We start from the raw sequence: 11,770 nt of genomic DNA on the forward strand, positions 1-11,770 counted from the left end.
AACGGAAGGAGCCCAAGCTGGCGGACAGGCTCCTCTCCCAGGAGAAGAACATCAGAGACATTTTAGGGAAGATCCAGAACATGGAGGAGGACAAGCGAGGGGAGAGGAACACGTCGGAGGAACAGCTCCAGCTGATGGTCAAGATGGAGGAGAAGGTCAAGGACATGGAGGACGAGCGGAGGGAGGAGTGGACCAAAGCGGAGGAGAGGATCCGGCAGATGATGGGCATGACGGAGAAGGTCATGAAGATGCAGGAGAAGATCAAGACCATGGAAGACGAGAGGAGAGAGGAGAGGAGCCGATGGGAGCAGAGGTTCCAGCTGAGCGTCCAACGGGAGGAGGACTTTAAACACAAGGAGGAGGAGAGGAGGCAGGAGAGGAGCCACTGGGAGCAGGAGAGGAGGCAGGAGAGGAACCACTGGCAGCAGGAGAAACTCCATCTGAACAAAGAAAAGGAGGTTTTGTCACAGCAGTTGTTCACCACGGAGCAGAAGAACGGAGAGAGCATGAAACACCTTGAGGAGGGGAGGAGAGAGGAGAGGAGCCAATGGGAGGAGGAGAGGAGGCAGGAGAGGAGCCAATGGGAGCAGGAGAAGCTCCTCCTGATCAGAGGAAAAGAAGACTTGTCCCATAAGTTCCTCTCCGTAGAGCAGAAGAATGAAGACATGAAGTACGAGATGAAAACAACGGAGAACAAGTTCCTCAAGCTGAAAGAGGACGTTAAACACATGCAGGAGGAGAAGAAGAAATGTGAGGAGGAGAAGATCCAGCTCCTTAAAGAGAGAGAGGACTTGTCTCAGAAGTTCCTCTGCTCGGAGCAGAAGAACGACTTCATGAGGTACGAGGCCACGTCCAACCAAAACCACATCCTGAAGCTGGAGGAGAAGATGACGGAGGCCGAGGAGGAGAGGAGAGAGGAGAAGAAGACGTGGGAGGAGGAGAGGTTCCAGCTGGTCGTGGAGAAAGAAGCTTTGACACAGAAGCTCCTGTCGGCGGAGCAGCGGATGGAGCGCGCCAGGAGCGAGATGAAGGCGGCGGAGGACTGGATGGCCAAGGTGCAGGAGGAGATGAAACGCGCCGAGGACGGGAGGAGAGAGGAGAAGGAGAAGCGGGAGCAGGAGAGGAGTCTGTTCGTTCAGGAAAAAGAGTCTTTGGCGCAAAGGCTCCTCGCCACGGAGCAGACGCACCAACAGGAGAAGAACCAGATGAAGGACCAGACCAGGACCTTGGAGGTCACCATCCTGAGAATGCAAGAGGAGATCAAAGGCGTTGAGGAGGAAAGGAGGCAGGAGAGAAACCTATGGGAGGAGGGGAAGAGGCAGGAGAGGAGCCAATGGGAGGAGGGGAAGAGGCAGGAGAGGAGCCAATGGGAAGAGGAGAGGAGGCAGGATAGGAACCAATGGGAGGAGGGGAGGAGGCAGGAGAGGAGCCAATGGGAGCAGGAGAAGCTCCTCCTGATTAGAGGAAAAGAAGACATGTCCCACAAGTTCCTCTCCACAGAGCAGAAGAATGAAGACATGAAGTACGAGATGAAAGCAACGGAGAACAAGTTCCTCAAACTGAAAGAGGACGTTAAACAAATGCAGGAAGAGAAGAAGAAATGTGCGGAGGAGAAGATCCAGCTCCTTAAAGAGAGAGAGGTTTTCCTCCTGTCCGCAGAGCAGAAGAACGAACACCTAAACCACAAGATGAAGGAAAACGAGGAGAAGCTCTTGGAAATGCAACAGGAGATGAACGACGTGCAGGAAAGCAGGATGGAGGAGAAAAGGAAATGGGAAGAGGACAAGATCCAACTCGTTAGAGAAAAGGAGGCTCTGTCACATCAGATGTTCCTCCCGATTGAACTGACGGACGAATACGTGAACATGGAGACCATGAAGAACCAGATGAAATCAAATGAAAACAAGATCCTCCAGATGCAAGAGACCGTCAACGGCCTGGAGGACGAGAGGAGAGAGGAAAAGAGGACATTCGAGGAGGAGAGAATCCAACTGATCACAGAAAGCCAGGCGTTGTCACAGAAGTTCATTTCTTCGGAGGAGGAGAACGAACGCGCAAGGAACGAGACCAACGCAAACAAGAGCGAAATGCTGAAGATGCGCGAACAGATGAAATCCATGGAGGAAGAGAAGAGAGAGGAGGAGAAGAGATGGGAAGAGGAGAGAATCCAACTCGTTGCGGAGAAGGAGGCTTTGTCACAAAGGTTCTTCTCTGCCGAGGAGCACAACGAGTCCATGAAGAACGAGATGACGACAAGCGAGAACGAGACGCTGAAGCTGCAAGAACAGATTATGTGCATGGAGGAAGAGAAGAAGACACTTGAGGAGGAGAGAATCCAGCTCGTTACAGAAAAAGAGCTTTTGTCTCAGAAGTTGCTCTCCACTGAGCAGCAGAAGGAACACATGAAGAACCAGATGGAGAACAACGACAACCAGATGCTGAAGCTGCAACAGAAGATCAAAGGCCTGGAGGAGGAACGGAGGGAGGAGAAGAAGAAGCACTGGGAGGAGAAGCTCCAGCTGAGCAGAGACGTGGAGGCTCTGTCCCAGAAGTTCCTCTTTGCAGAGCAGAAGAACCGAGGATCTGAGAACGGCGGCGAGGTGAAGACCCCAGACAGCACCGTCATAGAGAACAAGTGGACCAATCATTTCTCCTCGTCGGATCTGTGCGAACTCACGCTGGACCCGAACACGGTGCACACCAACCTCTCCCTGTCCAACAACAACAGGAAGGTGACGTACGTGGAGGAGCATCAGTCGTATCCCGACCACACAGACAGGTTCTACAGGTGGGAGCAGGTTCTGTTCAGAGAGGGTCTGACCCAGCGCTACTACTGGGAGGTGGAGTGGAGCGGGGTGGTGTCCATAGCGGTGACCTACAGAGGAATCAGCCGCAGCGACACGTTCGGATGCAACGACACGTCCTGGAGTCTGGAGTGTTTCGAAGGTCCCCACGGCAACCGGTACATCGTCCGTCACAATCAGACGGACACCATCGTCCCCGTCTGTCCCTCGGGCTCCAACAGAGTAGGAGTGTGTCTGGACTGGCCCGACGGAACGCTGCGCTTCTGCAGGATCTCCTCTGACACCATGACGGACCTGTACACCTTCCAGGCCACGTTCACTGAACCCCTCTACCCTGGGTTCTGGTGCTGGGCGCTGGGCTCCTCAGTGTCCCTCTGTCAGATAGAGGAGGTACAGTAGTGTCTACGGCCAGTCTGAAAACGACTACGCCGACCAGCCTCAGATGTCTTGTGCTGCCGGCAAGCCAAGGAACTCAATATTTTTGCACTTTTCAAACTGTTTTTTTCTCATCCATTCATCTTCATCCACTAATCCAGGTTGCGAGGGTAACAGTTCCAGCAAAGAATTCCCTTTACTGTGCAGCATTCAAACCGGGTGATCCCTTGGCGTTCCAAGGCCAGCGTGGAGATATAACCCCCCCCATCTGGTCCTTGGTCTGCCAGGAGGGTCTCCTCCTCTCCCAGTGGGACGTGCAGCGCGCACCTCCCTAGGGAGACGCTCAGGAGCAGGAGGCATCCGTACTAGATGCCCCGAACCACCTTAGCTGGCTCCTTTCCAAGTCGAGGAGCAGCAGTTCTTCTCCCAGCCCCTCCGGGTGACTGACCTTCTCACCCGTCTGAGAAAACTCCTTTTGTCCGCTTGTATCTGTGATCTTATTGTTTGAGTCATGACCATGAGGTGAGAGTAGGAATGTAGACCGAGAGCTTTGCTTCAGGCTCAGCTCGCTGTCCGTCACAACGGTGCGTTACAGCGACTGCAATATACCTCCTCCTCTAACTAATCTCACAGACCACCCGATGGATCGATGCCAGATCTTTAGTGCACAGTGAGTTAGAGACGTACCTCCACACATTATTTTTCATGTGTTTTTTTTATATATATGAATTCAATTTAACTTTAATTGTATACAGGAAGTAGTTAGTGGTGGGAACAGGCTAAATGTGTAGTCATACTTCATAGTGATGTCACACACCAGTGTGTAACTCAGCACCCTTACAGGTCTGTAACTCTGAGAGTGTACAAATAGAACCAAATGGACCCTTACAGGTCTGTAACTCTGAGAGTGTACAAATAGAACCAAATGGACCCTTACAGGTCTGTAACTCTGAGTGTACACATGGAACCAAATGGACCCTGTAGGCTGTAGCTGCCACAGGTTCACCAAAATGTCCACGCATCGTACAGATGTCTTTTCTGGTATTTATTCCATCAAAGCTCTCCAAACAGACACCATACAAGACACCAGGAAAACTGTAAAAATAAATAAACATACATTTGTTCAGTTATTGAGTCCACAGTCATTGTGAAGCAGAGTCCTGTTGATTATTAAGTCTACAGGTGCATCCAATAATTGCCATCATGTTACACTGAAGTCTCTCAAACAAAGTTTAACTTGTACATAATAATACACAACAAATAGACACGTACATCAATGAAAGGCACAAATACAATAAGCATTTACCGTGTGCGCCTCTTGAACCGTGTGCAGAACTTTGGCAATATTATTCTCTCTCTCTGGAGTTTCTTCAATGTGACCTATGACCTCTCTGGATCAACTCAGCCAAAGATTGTTAATTTAGCAAGATACACATTCTCCATTGGAGCCACTAGAGGCGAAGTAGTACACAAATTTAAATTGTCTGAATGGACAGCAAATAGAGTTATGTGATTCGTTTTTAAATGCATTCATTTCTTTACTTGACTAGGAAAGAACGACTGAGTGTAAGAAGCACATTTTCCAAGGAAGACATGCACATTTGGCAAATATAACAATTATGTTCACATAATGCATCACCATATTTGGAGTCTTCCATAAACAAATCTGTATGTTATGCACCCAGGTGAAAACAGTGCAGTGCAACAACATACATGTTGCTGTTGGCAATTAGGAATTTTCAGTATGTCCAGTAAATTCAATAGTAATTTGTCAATTGTATTTACACTAGGAAGCTGTATATTCTGCCAAAAGTCTAATTTATAAGGTGAGCAAATGTCCACATTTATTTTCAACACCCACGTCGCAGGCAGCATACACAATTGTTTTTTGTTGATACACGCCTTTGAAGTAGATGCTGTTGGGGGGTTGGAGACATCAGACTGGTCAGTACATGGTGGACAGGGCCGCAGGAAAGGCGGTGCGAACGGTGCGGCCGCACCGGGCCCCGCGCTGGGGGGGGCCCCGCAAAAAAAACGGGAAAAAAAATAATATATATATATATTTTTTTTTTTTCTTAAGTGAACAGAATCACGTTTATTAAGAATTATCAAAAGAAATAACCGCAAATAACCACCAAAAACTCGGAAATATCCGCCCAAAACCGCAAAAAAATCGCGCGCGAGGAGGGAGCGTGACTTCGCACCGGGCCCCGCATTTCTCCCAGATGGCTCTGATGGTGGATTGATCTGTTCAGCACTGAACAAAGGGACGTCGTTATCCATGAGACAGTTGCTTCCCATGCTGTTTGTCAGACCAGCAACAGAGGCACTTTTGAGTGCCGCAGCAAACTCGGTGCTCGTGGGATTGTACCGATGTCCACCCTTGCCACGGATCACAGAGAACAAATTCTGGGGGTGGGGGAGACATGAAATGGCTTAGAGTAAAATATGAATTACCATGTTTATTCATAATGTTATTCTTACTTACGGTATGTTCTTACCTCGAGGCAGTCCTGATGTAGCTTGGCTGTGCACAGGAATGTTATGTCTCCATGTTCATTCACCAGCTGCTGCACAATGTGGAAGACACAGTGTCAGCCCTATGGGGGGGCATTGGGGGGCAATGCCCCCCCAGATTAGACTTTGTGCCCCCCCAGTTCAGATTGGCCAGATTTTTTAATTTTTTTAATTTTTTAATGCTATAATTGTATTTGTTGTTGGTGCATATAGGGGCAAGGTAAATGAACCGAATTAACCGAAATAGAGTTACAAAACACCCAAAAAAAGTAAAATATCCATCCAATAACCGAAAAAAATCGCGCGCGCGTGCGTGAGGGACAGACAGGTGCCCCCCCTACAATAATTAATGCCCCCCTGCTTATTACTGTCTGCAGCCGGCACTGGGAAGACACTTCGAATGCTCAGAATTAAACCTCGCTGGCAAGGGGGAGTGAATCCAGGCCTGTGTAGTAAGATTACAGAGAACTCAGTGATCTATTGGATGAATGATCCAATGATGATGGCATGCTGTCAATCAATCACTGTACACATCTAGATGTGTCCAATACTCTGAGGACTATTTCATGGAAACATATACTGCATACTTCCACTTACTCAGAACATGCAAATTGATCAATCTTATGAGAATGAAAGAAAAATGACATTTGTCCATTGCCTTTTTCTGATCACACCACATGCAGTTCTAACCAACCTGAAGGTCCAAGAGGAGATCCATTGAAGGCTGTCCGTGAGGACCTTCATCTGTTCATCATCACCTCTTTGTCGGAGCTGTCGGCACCAAGGGTTGGAATGAGAGAGGCTTCTGAAAAGTATGTGTTTGCTGATTAATAAAGATATCAAATTTCACCTTAATTGACTAATATTAATAAAACAAACAATACAAATTTGTGATGATCAGTAGCCATTTAAAATAGAGTCAGAATTAGTACCTTGAATTCAGTATGTCAAATAACCTGTTCATGTCCTCAAAGAAGTCTGCTGTCTCGTGTGCCTCACTTGGTTGCCTTTTTAAATCAATCATGGTCTTCATCCCTATATGATTGTTTGATTATTACATTACATCTTGTAATACAGGTGAATGTGTTCCAAACTCAAACTCATCTGTACCCAGATGCATCATAAATTGTTTGCCGATTCCCCACCTGCAGCCACAGTGTGACTGAAAACTTGAGTTGCAAGTCGAACGCGCATGTTGGTGAAAAGTGGCAATTCGATGTGTTTCTTGGAAAACTTTGGAGCCAGGCGGACACAGTTCTGCTTGTCCTGAGCATAAAAGTCTTCCAAGTGTTTCCACTTGACGTGTTTTGTGCCCATCTGTAACACAAGATGGAAGTTGATGTGATACATGTGGTTCTTAGCGATTGTCTTCACTATACTTCAATGTCATTACAGTGCCACGAATGTCTGTGACATGGGTGCAGTACGTTAGACCGACAGCACATTCCTCCGACAGCGCAGCGCTCCGACGTTTCCAATACTAAACCCGAACCAAACCCGCACCCTAACCCTAACCGCACGCGGATGCCACATAGTCGGAGAAAAGGTCTGTCGGATTAACGCATGCCTCCCCTGTGACATCACCATGGTAATTCAAATGTACTCAATTTATGCCCAACATGTATTCCCACTAATACCACAGTAGGTGATAAACAGGTCTGGGAATTAGCTGAATCATGTATTGTATTTGATAATGAAACTAACCTGCAGACCATGTTTTTTAAGGTTGTTGCGTATTGACTTAATAAGATGAGGCACATCGAATATAAGTGGAATTCTTTTCCCCTCCACTAATATACAGTGTGCCACATCTGTTGCATCTGCTGAATCCAGGCGGGCTCCCAGCAACTTCAGTGTCTTCATATTTGTTGAAGATTGGTCACAGACGACAGAAATGACCTGTTGTGAGACACACGGTGTACATGTTAACATAATCTCTGTAACATTTATGTGGAGTATGTACATAATATGTAAGTATCTACATAATATGTGAAAGACTTACTGTGAAACCAATTGCTGTTAGGCGCCTTACAGCCTCTGGCAATATTGCTGCCAACTCTTCTCCAGATAGAGCAGTTTTGCCAAGGAAGTATCCTATGGCCTGCACTGAGTAGATGAAGTGTACTGTATATTAATTTGTCCTGAACACACAATCATTCCATAACGTCTCAGCATACTGTCTCTCCAATAAAATGAGCCCTTTCAGTGAAATGAACTGTATCTTGTATGTGTAGTGGTCACTTTCTCTAAGCAGTATAGAATTAACATCGACTCACCTGCTTCCACCTCGAGGCCACTCCTCCAGCCATCAGTACCATGGCTTGGTTAGCCACCTCTCCTTTTGCTGTGAGACCATTTACACAATCCAGTGTCCTATTGTAGTCGACATGTTGTTTTATTGCCATCTCATCAAAAACAAGGGAAACAGCAAGCTCACTTGGCTTTACCATTTCCCCTAGCTTTTCCATGTGGATGAGGACAGCATCAAGGAAACCTGGCTATAAAACGAAGGAGCAGTAGCATGTTAGTGTAATGGAAGGTCAATGCAGGAAGAACCCATTTTCATAGATTTGTTAGGATGAACAAGAGCACAGCAATACTGGATATGTCATTATGAACTGCAACACACATAGAATAGAATAGAATAGGCTTTTATTTGTCATTGCACACAAATGCATACACAATTGTCACAACGAAATTACTAGGGAGCTCCCATATACCCGTAGCACACACACAACATACAACAATACAACACAGAGTATAAAGTGCATGGTGATATTTTAAAGTGCATGATGAATGAATAGAGAAACAGAAACCAATGATAAATTATCACAGTCCAGTTGAAATGCATATGAGGGGGGACAGTCAATGTTCATTTAGCAGACGTACTGCGTACGGAAAAAAGCTGTTTTTGAATGTTGAAGTGCTTGCACTGATGGACTGGTATCTCCTCCCTGAGGGGAGGAGATGAAAGAGATGATGTACAGGGTGTGATTGGTCTGTGATAATGCGCTGGGAGAGGCGGAGGCAACGGGAGGTGAATCATGAATCATGTTGTCATGTTGTCATGATCCATTCTTCAACTACTTACATGGAAATGGCTGAAATTACTATTTATGAAGCATCTCAGGGTTGTTGGGCATGGAAGGACAAAGTGCTTCCTCAGTGTCCTGTAGGCATTGGGGCTGTGATGCTGTCACACCCAGCTGTTTGACAGACGTTGGGAATGCCTTTCCTCTCTGGTTTCGGCCACGGGTTTTCAGTTGATGGTCTATGAACTCAGCAGTCACTAGAGGAAGAGCTTTCAGGGCATCAGAGACCTTCTGTTTCGCTTTAGCCTTTTCAGCTGAAAGCCTTGAGAGAAAAAAAAAGGTTTTCTTTTTAAAGACAGGAGGAAAGTTAAGCTAAAAAGTAAAGATAAAAACACACAAAGCACATGCATCAGCTCTACTGTAAAGGAATGCCTACTGTGCTTTAAGGCTTTTGACTTTGGCTTGCAGTCTCTTTTTGCTGGCCTTTTCCCGATTAAGCTGTGCTCTCATCCTCCTTTTCTGCTGTATTTCTGTGTTGACTTGTTCTTCAAGGACAAGTCTTCGCTCCGTTTCCAGTGAGAGTTCTGGCCGTTGCTATTGTTATGAAAGTAGCATTGAAATCCATCTTACAAAATAGCAATCTTAAGTGTTATACATTGTATTCTTCAGTTGTAACCACCATTAAATGGCAATGTTTAGTATTTCAAATTGACTTATTTAACCACCTTACCTCAATCAGTAATTCTTCCTGTATTGGCTCCTGTATTGGCTCCTGTATTGTACTGTATTGGCTCCTGGATTGGTGCCTGGATTGGCTCTGGGTTCCCAGATTGGTCTGGGGCAACATAAAATAAATAATGCTGATAATAAGTAAAGATGGCAAGTTCACCTTTATAAAACGGCATGGGTATAATGATGTTTTTTCTGCGTTTGTATTTTTTTACAGGTGCTGCCGATATTGGTCGGGCCCACTTCAACCCTTAGGTCCCTAACAAATGGAGATAGAAAATTGTTTTACTGTCACCCGTTACCTACCAATGCTATGGAGGAGTCCACGTAGCACACGTCTACCAGCAGCTGATGGTGGAGGATCGGCACAATTTAAAGGAGACATCCGTTCATTTTTAGTGTTATCTTTGATATGTGGCAAATCACTTACCAACGTAGAAATGCCCATTGAGTTACTCCACAAATCCCCCTGTCGACCCCCACCGTTGGCATAATAGGAGGCGCCTGTAAGGGTATCATAGGGCTCCACAATGAGTGCTAGGAGAAAAAAAACAGACTTTGCATTTGTTAAAATAGGCAAATTTGGGCTAATTTGAGGCGCAAGCATAGCCCAAATTTGCCTATTTTAAGAAATGCAAAGTCTGTTTTTTTTCTCCTAGCACTCATTGTGGAGCCCCATGATACCCTTACAGGCGATGAAAGTCCCGGCAAGCTAACCGCTGATAACAGAACGAGCTAACGCTGGCTGCTTATCTCTCTGCCTGGCAACACCAGGTTGCCAGGTCCGGAGAGAAACAAGAAATTCTCCTTGTAACAGTCCTTTGAGTCTTTTTGATGTTATTACTATTACTATTATTGTTGAAAAACATAGTCAAGAATTCAGCAGTGCTATTAAATTTGAAAACATGATTTCAGCTCTCTTCAGCACCCTTGCATGTTAATTACAAGATCTAAAATATTAAATTAAAAATTGTAAAACACTTTAAAAACATTGCAAAAAATTGTAAAACTTTTTTTTTTAAACGATCAAAAAAATAGATATTGAAATGTGATGGCTCCCTATTTCTCTGGAATATGTATTTTTCTTGTTTCTAGTAATGTGATTCACTGCTGGTGTATGTTATGTTCTACCTTGTCACATGACATAGCTCCACTGACTTAAAAGGAAGCTGATGACTAATTGTTACCACCTGATGATGGCCAGATGATGGCCGAAACGTTGTGTCGTGGATCCATGTGCTTGTTTTAATTAATAAATAAGTGCACTGATGGAGCAAATGGCTGTGTGCGGTCCCCCTTATTCTCTACAGTAAATTTACTTGAACCTGGCACCAGCACTAGGAAGGATGTGCGCAACACTACAGCATTTTTAATACTATTGTATTATCACTACATTGACATTGGCAGACCTTGACAGATACCTGTTATCAAGCATAACCCTTGAGAGACTGTACTTTATTCATAGACGTATTATATTGTAGATCTATTCATGTATTCACTGGTGATAGATGTACTCACTAATAATACCTGGATACTTCAGCAGAGACTATTATAATGTAATGTAATGTAATGTAATATAATTAATTCACTTTATATTGTATTATAATATAAAGTGAAAGAAAAGGGTTTTCCTGCCAGCTGTGTTCACTGTGATGTCACATTCCTCTGAAGAAATGCATTCTGGGGATTCCCCAACCACACAGAGAGAGAGAGAGAGAGAGAGAGAGAGAGAGAGTAGAAAGTGAGAATGAAGACAAAAGGAAGAATGAATGAATGACAGATGGAGGAGGGGAGAGGGGGGGGCAAAACAGAGAGGCTCTGCAGATATATTAGACATTTACACACAAGTGCATGCACACACACACACACACACACACACACACACACACACACACACACACACACACACACACACACACACACACACACACACACACACACACACACCATTGCTGCCGTGTCGCGTCCGCGGAGCGTTGACACCACAGCAATGGCTGCGCGCAGGGCAGCGCTCCGTGGATTGGTGTATAGTGGCCTTCTGCATCCTCATGCAGAGAGGCTACTTCTTCTCTTTAAGGGTTTATTCCAAACCTGGGTTACAGAAGACTGGTCCAAAGCACAGTCCCAAATGGCAAATAATAAAGCAATAAAAGGGTCAAACTGAGAATAGGTATTCACTCACTGAATGCTGCAAACACACTGACCTGGCAGCCTAAAGCCCAAACTAATTAAACACACCTGGGCTTAACTAAATTAAACACACGTGGGATTAACTAAATTAAACACACCTGGGCTTAACTAAATGAAACACAC

The sequence above is a fragment of the Gymnoscopelus microlampas genome (assembly GCF_963454915.1).
Source record: "Gymnoscopelus microlampas genome assembly, chromosome: 11".
NCBI lineage: Eukaryota > Metazoa > Chordata > Actinopteri > Myctophiformes > Myctophidae > Gymnoscopelus > Gymnoscopelus microlampas.